This window comes from Monodon monoceros, unplaced genomic scaffold (genome assembly GCF_005190385.1).
Source record: "Monodon monoceros isolate NGI ecotype Baffin Bay Population unplaced genomic scaffold, NGI_Narwhal_1 Super_Scaffold_16, whole genome shotgun sequence".
NCBI lineage: Eukaryota > Metazoa > Chordata > Mammalia > Artiodactyla > Monodontidae > Monodon > Monodon monoceros.
Window position 1 is genome coordinate 76,793,529 of NW_021703772.1, and position 10,100 is coordinate 76,803,628.

The window sequence follows — 10,100 nt, forward strand, 5'->3', positions numbered from 1 at the left end:
GTATAATCTTTTAACATGCAATGTCCCCAATCACAAGTAAATACAGAGCAAGCACTAACATTGCATTTAACTAACAAAAATTGTTAACTCTTCCTTCCTAATTTGGGCAATTCCAAATGAGGTGGAAAGAATAAGTGAGAATTAGGAAGCAATACTCATAGAGATGATATGGTCAAGGTTAACATGATAGTAATATTTTTTTAATAAATCATGAAAATATAGATTATTACCCTGTAAAGTTGTATGCTCTTTTACTTTCTATCTGTGTCAGTTTGGATAAGTTTGAATAAAACTACTTATTTAACAAATATTTATAAACAACTTACCAACTGTGAGACACTATCAGACATAAGATATAGTATGAACAAGAGAGTTCTAGTTCTTATATTTACATTAGAGTAGATCCTTACTTTCCCAAACTGTACAATAACTCAGAGCATTAAGGTAAGATTTAAAGTAGATAATATTTGAAGTGCTTATTAAGTTTGTAAGGAATGATTACTTGAATATAAGTTTAGATACAAGAAAAGATTATTTGAGAAAGAACGTCTGAAGCACTGCCATCTCACACACTTCACTTTTCTTCCTGTACTAGAAATACACAAAGGGTTACCATTTAGACTGCACCAAAGAGAATTCCTACAGTCTTTTGTCTCCTGCCATGATGATAAAGAGCTGGAAAGAAATAAGGCTATTTTACTCTCTCTACCTATTATGATTTTTCAAGATTAACATGAAAGCTGCCACTTTTTAAGCTAACATCGTTCTCCACTACTTGGCGACATGTGCCCTCCACTGCGGCAAAGACCACCTTGCATCTGACAAACTTCTCATATTCCCCACAATGCCTTTGACTCTGGTCTCCTCATTGAGTTATACTGACTTTTTATTTCCAAATATAGTCAATATTTAAGCTCAGTTGTAAGCAAGTCCACAATGAACACTTTCTCACAAACAGGGTGGAACACCACTCTTTCTTGGATGTTTCCCATACCACCTCTTATCCCTTAACTTTAGAGTGGTCCATGAGCTAAAGATGTGATAACCCTACTCTGGCCACCAGGTCTCCACTGGAAGGAGACAAGAAGGAATACTGGTGCTCTTTGAGCTTTGCTAAGGACTGCCTTTCTCCAGCTTCCTCATCTTTGAGAGCTAGAGACAAGAGGAAGCCACAGAGCCTTCCACGCCACATTTAAGACCAGTTTACTTCTCTCAAACACCATTACTAGGTGAAGTCAGACCTCCAGAACCCAGTGTAATTTGAAACTGCCTCACCTACCTTCCTATCAGCTCTCAAGTCTCTCCAACAGTGCCTGCCTTGATATCATCAGGACAAATCCCACTGTGCTCTTTATCCCTGAATGTATCATCACTACCAGAAGCTGAGAATTCTCAGACCATCCCTCATCCTCAGAGCTCTAACCCTCAGATTGCCTTGTACACCAACTCTGGCTCCATCTTCCAAACCTGTCCATCTCCTGAAACACTTTCACAGCTGTACTCTCTGAACTGGTGGCCAGTCATCAGCAGAATCTCCCACATCCTCAAACCCCTCTTTGAACTCTTGCTTCCATTCCCTGTTTTAACCAAAATCAGTTTAAGCCTATAATCCTCACAAGCAGGGAAAGTTTACCCTCACACCTCTCCTATCTCCAGTGTTTGAGATGGAGTGGATTATTCCTCATTGCCACTTTCAGAGCATTCTTCCTCAGCTCTATACTGTGCTAGCTTTGAGTCTCCTGCCAGAGCTGTCATGGTAAATTCCTCTCACTCCTTGATAATTTTATCCCCTTGCACATGGCTGTCACTCTTTCCAACAACACCCGTTTTATTCTTGGTGGTTCCAAGTTCATGTATGTGGTCATTCAAATTCTTGGCCATCCAGTTCCATGAATTTTTCTCTTCCAAAAATTGGACTGTTCACAATCATATTCTTAGAAATCTTGGCATTATCAATTACTTTATTCCCTCCAAAATTGTAATTTCTTGCATCTTAATTCTTCCACCTATCAATTCCTTGCCTTCTAGCTACCTCAGTTTTGTTGTTCAATTCCAGTAAGTGTTTAATTAAACCAAGATATAGACCTATTGATCCTAAGCTTTTCATTGGCCCTAGTAGCTCTCATGTCCTTCCTTTTCACCCATTAAAAACCATGTACCATAATTACAATCACCCTCTTCTATTTATTGCTGCCTTCAGCATTTCTCTCTTCACAATAGTACCTGGCAAAAACACAATTCTGATTTAATCTAATTCTCTAAGTACTCTTTATCTAGACACATGCAATTAAAGACTGGAGAAAAATACATAGATGTGTTTTCTAGTTTACATTCATTTCATGACCAAAACTTCAAGTGACTCTTAATGTTACTCAACAATCCTGCTTCATTGTACCAGTACATTTACTCTCCCATTCCCTTTAAGGAAAAATGCACTTTTTGCATTTTCTTCAAATCACTGGGATTTCTGTCAGTCTTTACCCTTAGGCAATTACATTTATTTCTATCCCACTGAGAAAGCAGAGGCATCAGAAGAGAATTTCTACCATTCCCATCACTATACTTATCATACCTATACACCTAACTATCATTGTGGCCACATAAATTAGGTTTAAGGTTAGGATTAGGGTTACGAAAGCTACTCTTCCTTTGCTCTTAGTATGGAAGAACTGCTCATAACCAACCCTCCACTTGTGTACTAGATTTCATCCTCTCTCATGTATGCAAAGACCTATTATTCCAGCAATTCTTCTTTCTTGTCCCTATTTCATCCGTTGTTTATCCTCTAGCGATTACTCCCATTGACAAAAATATTATAATCTCAACTCTCTCAACTCTCCTCCAGGTACCACCTCATTTCTCTGTTCCCTTTGTCATCAAAGCTCCTCAAACATTTATACTTAATGTTTCAAATTTCTCACTCCTTATTCTCTTTCAAAGTTACTAACAAGAAAATATGTGTTCTTACCGATTCACTGAAATATGTATTTTTAAGGTAACCAGTAAACTTAATAGTGCTAAATTCGATGATCAGTCTTCATCTTACGTACTTATCAGCAAACATTGGACATAATCAATTACTTTATCTTCCCAAAATACTTTCTCCCCTTGGGTGCCACACTCTCTTGATTTTCATCCTACCTCAGTGAGGTCTTCTCTCAGTCTGCATATTATGGTAGATTCTCCCAAGATATCAGTCTATAGACCTCTTCTCTTTCTACACCCAAGCCCTTGATAATACCATGTTGTCTGATGTTTTCCAAGCTATTTTTAAGCTGATGGCTTTTAGAGTTATTTTTCCAGCCTGGATCTCTCTCTGCACTCAAAGCTGTATGTACAAATATTTATTCAATATGCTTCCTTGGATGGCTAGTAGGTGTTGTAAACTAAACATGTCCAAAAATCCAATCTCTGATTTTTCCACCCACCACACATCTGATCCTCATACCACTATCTCAAACACAACAAATTGAAACATTATCTTTCTTTTGACCATATGAAAAATTTTGAAGTTTATTTTTTATTTCATTGTTTCTCTGCTACTTCACAGTCAATCTATCAGCATTGCTGCACATTCTAACTTTAAAATATAATCTAACCACTTTTCACCATTGTTACTGCTACCTTCAATGCCCAGGCAACCGTTTTATCCAGTCTGGTTATTACAGTAACTCCTTATGTGTCTCCTTGCTTTGCCTTCCCTCTCACCGTCCCAATGCCCATTCTCAATGGACATCCAGAATGACTGTATTACATATAAGTCAGATGATCTCAGTTATCTGCTTAAATCCCTCCAATAACTTCCCATCACAGAGATCAAGCCAACGTCTTTACAATGATCTACAAGGACCCAGATGATCTGCCCATCAGTACTCATATTTCCTCCCCCTCCCCGTACTACTCTGACCCAAGTTTACTCCATTCCAGTCACCTCAGATGTCTCCGAGCCTTTACCCTCCTTCTATCTGGAATGACCCTGCCAAGATATCTAAAAGGCTTGTTCCTTTAGCTTCTTCAAGGGATCAGTGAGGCCTTCCTGGCTACCTACATAAAATGGCACCCTTCTTTCATGCCCCTCAATACTCCCTAGCTTTCTTAATTTGCTTTAGTTTCCTTCATAACATTCACCAATATCTGATCATTTATTTACATGTTTATTATGTGTTTTCTCATTTCAACCCTCTTTAAAACCATAGCTTCATGATGGCAGGAATTTATGGCTCTGTCCTCTATGCATGACACTTAGTACTCACTCTATAAAAGTTTATTGAATGAGTGAATGAATTAACATAGTATGTGCTCAAATATTAATGCACAATGTAATCAATCCTGTTCTCCTATAAGCATTTATAACACATAAAGTCTGTATTATGTTAGTAGCATCTAATTATAAAGTTATTTTTATCAATAGCTACTACTAAGAACTCATGTATAGAGACCATATTTTAGATTTCTCTTACATTCTCCACAGTACTTTTAATTACTGCTCAATTACTGATAGCTGCTCATAAAATCTTGTGTATATATTAAAATACTCACTGAATGCATGGATCTAAAAGCTCCAAGAAAATGTGACAAATTTCATTTCCCTCTCCCCCTCCTGCTATTTTTTTTAAACAAAGTCATTTCCCTCTTCCCCCTCCTGCTATTTTTTTAAACAAAGTCAGCTAAGAAGTAATCTCATTAGGAAATCTTAAATTCTCAGTTCTTCTGTGTTCTATCCTATAATCCAGAGAGGAGCTTATCAGTGATGAAATGTGGAAGAAGAATAACTGAAGCAAAAGGAGAAAAAAGGCAGAAGGGAAACCAGAATTGGAATTCCTACTGCATGAGCAGATCTTTTGGATTTACCCTGAGGTACTGTTGGTTAATTAAACATCATGTGATAGATTGCAATCTCTTGAGCTTCCTTCCAGTTAGAATACTCATTCAGTTGGGAGGAGGCAATGTGGACTTCAAAGGAAATTAACACATCATATAAATATCTTTATACATAAGATTTAAGCATTTTAGAAATTTGGTAATTTGGTATATGACAAGCTTGAATAACCACAAACAATGTTATAATCAACTGAAAAGGATCCTAACAGTTTATTTTCTTTACTTCAATGTAAACAGAAATTTCACCCCTTTTCTCACTTATTCTTGAATTTAATGCACCCCATGTTATCTTACATGTGACCCAGTAGTTCACCACTCTATTACACCATCTCCTTGACGGAGATATAGACCACTTCTTCACAGGACCATTTTACTTAAACACACATATCAAGTCACCTTTCAACCTTCTCTTCTCCAGGCTAAACTATCTCAACTGCTCTATCTTTCCTTCATAGATTTTGCTTTCTTACTGTAATAATTTCCTTAAGTTCTAATTTTTTTTCTTTCTTAAATCTCTGGATAGTTAGGAACAAATAACTGGACACGTTATTTCAGAGGGTTTAAATGATGCACAATGAGAAGCAGTAAGAGCCCTGACCTAAGGGATGAAAGGCCTGGATTATAGTACAATTTCAATCATTCACTAGAGTTGCCTTAGGCAAAGCACTTACCACCCTGAGCCCTAATTTCTCCAAGTTTTAAAAACCAGGGAAATATCCCATTTTATCTAATGGGGACTTTGGGGTAGGAGAATGATTCCTGAAATATAAAGCATTTTGTAACAATATACCGTTATATTTCCGGCTAAACATAGTTTGCTACTCTCCTAAAAAGAGAAAATTAGTACTCTCAGATATTAGTGTGTAAAAAGTCCTCCTGTGGTTTTTACTTAATTGGCAAAATTTCCCTTTAGACTATCATATAAAATATGACCCTTTGAACCTATTTACCAAGACATTTAATTTTTTAAAATGTATATTGTGTTGTTCATGTCTTTGTTAAAGGCAGTAATAGGGAGGAGAGAGGAATATAAAAAGATAACTAGGTAACTGCTTGTCTTGGTTTAAACTCTTTTCCCATTCATGATGCGACTATGTTTTGATTGTGTGGAATTAAACATAAATGGGTATGTATTCAGCAGGGTGCAGGGGAATTAGAAAAAAATCTTCTTACGTAATGGGTGTTTTGTGGTTGATTTCCTTCCCAGCACGCTAAAAATGTCATCACCAAATGTGATATAGAAACGCATAGTCTGGAATTTCCTCTTTACAGTCCTCCCATCATACATGCACACGCATACGCATATACACACACACACACACACACACACACACACACTCATCTCTCTCATGGTTACACATTTAGTTTCTATTTAATATTTTATTCTAATGAAGCATTTCTCTTGTTTCTTTTTCTCCCTGTCTCAAGTCATCTGATATTTAAAAACTCATTTTCTAAAACGTGCATGAGAATATGACACTAGAAACAAATTAGAACCCCCAAATAACCTGTGAGTCCTTTGAGTCCATTGAAGTTCATTAACCTACAAAATATGGAAACTATAGAAGCATATAATTCATAGATCTCTAGTCAGTAGCATAAAATTAGTAGTCTTGGGGAGAGCAGGCATGGACACAGAACCACCAGAACTTTTCATGGCAAAGATATGAATGACTCTTAAGGGAGTGAGAGGTACCCCTCTAACTCTGCAAAATTCATCCTTAGGCTAAATACCTTGGTATAAATTTTTAAATATCTACATTTTCAACTTCTTGCCCTAGCTTAGTTTTAGTGTCATGGAATTTCTTACAGTCATCCAAATAATTCATCTGATCTTGAAGGCTGAAAAGGTAAAACGAAAACAAAATTTTTTCAACTATGCTATGGGTAGAAAAAAATCATGTGTATAGGGTCCTCTGTCTACAAATACCAGGAACTCACATCAAATTACCTGAAGCAAAAGAAATGTATCGTGAAGGATATTGTGCTCCACGACCACCACTTGAAGAATGTAAAAATTCTCAGAAAAAAATAATTTTCAGCTGGGTAGACACCCAGAACTGGGTCTACTAAAAGGAGTATAAGGAAAGGACTAAAGGACAAAGGAAAGTAATAAAGCATATGTTTTGTTTCAAGAGTCTCACCTCCATTCCCTTTCTTAGAAATTATTTTTTCTTCTCTTTCAACATCCACTTTCCTCCAGAGTAATTGTCAGTGTCATGCTTCCTAGAATACCTGCTTTTCAAAATCACACTGCTTTAGTGCCTAGTATCTCTCAACTTCAATTTTCATACTTCCAAATTGGAGCTAAAGATGCCTGCCTCCCAGAGGAAGATGAGATAATGCATGTGAGAAATCTATCACAATGCTTAGTGTGTAATTTATGCTCAATAAAGATCTTTTTGTTTTCCAATCCTTAAATCATACTTACAAGTTAGTGACATAATACGTGACTTTTCTCAAGGATGTATGGATGAAGAGAGTCTATAAGAGCAGAGGTTTTATGTGTTTACCTCTTAGAGTGGATATTATAAAGAACAATTATAAAAATGTCCCAACAGTATATTTATTATCAGAGAAGAGTATGAATTGAATGGGCAGCTACAACATTCTATTACTTGCAACATTCATACTACTTTCAACAAAAATGCCCTTCTAGGGGCTTCCCTGGTGGTGCAGTGGTTGAGAGTCTGCCTGCCGATGCAGGGGACACGGGTTCGCACCCCGGTCCGGGAAGATCCCACATGCCGCGGAGGGGCTGGGCCCGTGAGCCATGGCCGCTGAGCCTGCACGTCCGGAGCTTGTGCTCCGCAACGCGAGAGGCCACAACAGTGAGAGGCCCGTGTACTGCAAAAAAAAAAAAAAAAAAAATGCCCTTCTAGATGTATAATTGTAGGTAACATACAAGGTAAAAATTCTAGTTTGATTAATTATTTATACTTAATTACTTATTTATGCTCAACATGTGTTTCTCCTGGGTAAAATCACAAAACTCACAATTATGTATGGCTTTTACTTAAGAATTTCCCCAGTGGTTCTGGACTACTGAGTCCCTATATAACTTCTGTTTATTTTCCTGACAATTTGTCAATATACAACACAAAGTTATGGAAATTCTTCTACATTGCATCTGACATCTTTCAATAAAATGATGGAAAATCATGATCTTTGTGTCAACAACACTCAAAAGATAGCTAATTAGATTTTTAAATCTTTAGGATCTGTAGAATTGAAAAGTCAAGACATCAGGAATTATTAAAAGAAAAGAGACTGACAGTTCTGTCTACAGACTTTATTGATTACAATAAGATGTTTATAAGACCACAGCACTAGAAAAAAATAGTACTATAAATATTTTGCTATGAAAAATTCAAGGGTTTTTATATAGGATGCCAAGGAAATGTTAAAGGCTTTCACAAATCTCCAGCATCAGAATTCAAAAGCTTAGTGTACTCTACAAATAAGCAATGAACACTATACTTATGAATAGATTACCCACTGGACCCATTACTTAGTCACCCCTTAAAAACCTGGTAAAGACCAACTTCTTAAGAAACTGCAGCAGGTTACTCACCACCAAGTGATGAATGTTTCCTGGGGGGAGAGGGGGAATATTATAGCAGGCAAACAAAAAGAAGACATTTCTTGGAAGAGGCTATGGTTTTAGGTGTCTGAAAATAACAGAAACTCTCTAAATATATTTCTAGTCTCTCTATAATTGGAACATTCTTAAAACCTTCAAGGGAAAAAGACCTAATATTTACTCAAGTTTATTATCATCTGCAATGATGAAAGGAAGTAAATTGAATGAGAAAAAAAAAGACCACTTGGTGAGACAATGCCTTTTTTCCTCTAGCTTAAGCACATTTATTTCTTCTAAGAAGAAGGCTTTATGTTCTCAGCTATGCAATTTACAAATATGCATTGAACTGTACACAATTTCAACCTTGTGGGGGATGACAGAGCTTGTATTTCCTATTTTATATATGTTGGAAATTAAAACTATACTTAGCAATTTCATTGAAATTCGGTTGGATGGTTTGATGAGAAGCAAAAGGCATGACCATTCTCTCATATCAACACAGCTATTCTATACCCTGCTGATTTTCTTACAATTCTAGAATAGACAGACATGGAAAGTGCTATTAATGATAGAATTAAAAGCCTCTCAAGGTTTCATTAAGCAAGAAACTATCACCTGGAAAGAACTCAAGCAGCTCTCCATTAGAAATATAGATATAATGAAGTGAGATATTTTTAGATTTGTTACTGTGATGATTTAATGTTTGAAAATATCCTTTGTCCTTCACCACCAGTACCAATCCTCTTTCATAATTTCTCAATTTTGGTTGCATCTGCTTGTTCAGAAAGTAAGTCTCCTCTCTGTTGTTAAAGTCCAACAACAAAAGACCACCAAGTGCAAAGCACATATCTGCTAGTGGACTCGCATCCAAAATATACAAAGAACTTTTAAAACTCAACAGTAAGAAAACAAACAACCCAATTAAAAAGCGAACAAAATTTCTGAACAGACACCTCACCAAAATCATGTACAGATGTAAAACAATGATATACCACTCCATACTTTCTAGAATGACTAGATTCCAGAACACTGACAACACCAAATGTCGGCGAGGATGTGGAACAAAAAGAACTCTTACTCATTGCTACTGGGACTGCAAAATGGAACGCAAAATGGTACAGCCACCTTGGAAAACATCTTGACAGGTTTTACAAACCTAAACACAGTCTTACCATACAATTCAGCAATCATACTCCGTGGCGTTTACCCAAATAAGTTGAAAAGCTGTATTCGTACAAAAACCTACCTGAGAATATTTAGTCACTTTATTCATGATTGCTAAAATATGAAGCAACCAGGATGTCTTTTGGTAGGTAAATGGATAAACTGTGGTACATCCAGAAAATTGAATATTATTCAGTGATAAAAAGAAATGAATTACCAAGTCATGAGAAGGCATGATGAATCCTAAATGCATATTATGAAGTAAAATAAGCCATTCTGAAAAGGCTACATGCTATACGATTCCAACTGTATGACCTTTTGGAAAAGGCAAAACTATAGAAACAGTAAAAACATCAGTTGGTGGTTCCAGGGCATGTGGTGTGTGTGGGGGGAGTGTGAATAAGTGGAACACTGGTAATTTTTAGGGCAGTGAAGCTATTCTGTATGATAATGTAATGGTGGCTAGATGACA